Source organism: Amblyomma maculatum, chromosome 4 (genome assembly GCF_055883805.1).
Source record: "Amblyomma maculatum isolate TAMU_Amacu chromosome 4, ASM5588380v1, whole genome shotgun sequence".
Classification (NCBI taxonomy): Eukaryota; Metazoa; Arthropoda; class Arachnida; order Ixodida; family Ixodidae; genus Amblyomma; species Amblyomma maculatum.
The window spans coordinates 122,830,758-122,832,334 of record NC_139347.1 but is presented as its reverse complement, the minus strand read 5'-3'; the positions used below and the strand labels follow the sequence as shown (position 1 = coordinate 122,832,334).

The 1,577-nt window shown below is 55.3% G+C and overlaps 1 pseudogene; it reads right to left on the bottom strand.

Annotated features, from left to right (window-relative positions):
• Positions 1–337: 337 nt before the first annotated feature.
• Positions 338–1,577, bottom strand: part of LOC146192279 (uncharacterized) — a 1,766-nt pseudogene continuing 526 nt past the window's right edge.

The following is a 1,577-nucleotide window of genomic DNA, read 5'->3' as shown; positions in this document are numbered from 1 at the left end:
AGATGTTGAGTACGTGGAGTGGCGCATCTTGTTTCTTGAGCGGAAGAAGTGTCACCATCACGTAGGAATATTCAGTGTCAAGTTCAAAGTCAACTAGAGTAGCCGTATAATTTTTATGCACGCAGACGCAGGAAGAGGGGTCCTGCTGAAAGGTGATGTAATTTGTGAGGGTGACGCCACTCCCTGGCTCCTGGAGGGCAACCACCGCGGGAAGAGAGTTGAAAGTTGAAAGGTAAAGTCGGAGATCCGCCCTCTTTGCGCGGGAACGGAAGCCCCGACAGTTCCATTGGACAATTTGGACGGGGGTGGCCGAATTGGTTCTTGGGGAGCGCCTGATCTAGGGCTGCTCGCCATGGTCATTTAGGCTGAGGAGGGGTTGTATTGACGCTGCTCCGGAGCCAACACTCGCGGGAAGGGGGGCATCCTCCATACCGGAGAGCGAGCAGTTGTCGTCATCGTCTACCTCAGGGGTGCGTCTAGAAGTTTTGTTAGGACGGCCGGGTAAAGGACCGCCGGGCCTGCGCGAGGAGCGTAAGGAATGTGCAATTTGTTTGGCAATCGTCACGGGGATTGTCTCTTGCAATTTGGAGATGGCATTGACCATCATTGAAATTTGATTTTCTATGGCAATGAATCGTGCCTCTGTGGCCCCGAATCGGGCCACGAATGCTGCCTCCAAGCTTGTTACCGCCTTTGGCACCACGAGCTCACTCTCCATTACCTCAGCGGCGGGGGGCGAGGGCGGAGAAGACTGGTTAATTTTGGATTCCAATTCATTGATTTTCTTAAGCAGCATCTCGTTTTGGGCCCTGAGTGCTGCTATTTGATCTTGCTCGGCGCTACGCGCCCTTGGGAAGGGAGTGGAAAGGGGGGAGAGAGAAGCAGCCCCACCCGAAGCGCTCACCTGGTGTCCGTTTTTGACTGCGTTGACCCAGGTCCTTGTATCACCGCGCGTTTCCGTCGTTTGTTTCGCCAGTCCGCCGTGTGGTGGCGACACCTTCGATGGTCGTTTTTCAGCACCTCCTGTAGGTGGGTTCTCGATGTTGGTGATTTCCTGGCGAGGCTGATCGCCGGGAGACCCAACATGGCGGCGTTTCTTCTTGGGCGCCATTTTTTTTTCTTTTTTATCTTGGGTGTGCGGAATTTTGCCGCACAGTCGCGAGAGTTGGTGACATGGGAGCCACCGCACACAGAACACCGCGGAACACAGTTGTGAGGAACCCGCACCCCCTCCACTAGCGGAGCTTGGAATCCGCAGAGTCCACAGGTGTCAGACTGCAAGTTTGGACATGCGTCCGCGCGATGCCCGACGGCCCCACACTGGCCGCACGCAGGAATAGTTTTGTAATAGTTTCGCACAGAGACGACCATGTTGTCATAGTGCACGTAACGGGGCTTCTCTTTACCCGCGAAAGTGATGCGTGCCTTGTTGGATGTTCCGAATTTCTGGATTTCCAGGATGGTGCCGGCGCGCCAGCACACTCGGTCTTGGAGAGTTTCTGTGGTGTCCGAGTTACGGACCACGATCACGCCGTGGCATATGTTGCCGCCGTCTTGTCTCAGGTAACCCCGAAGCG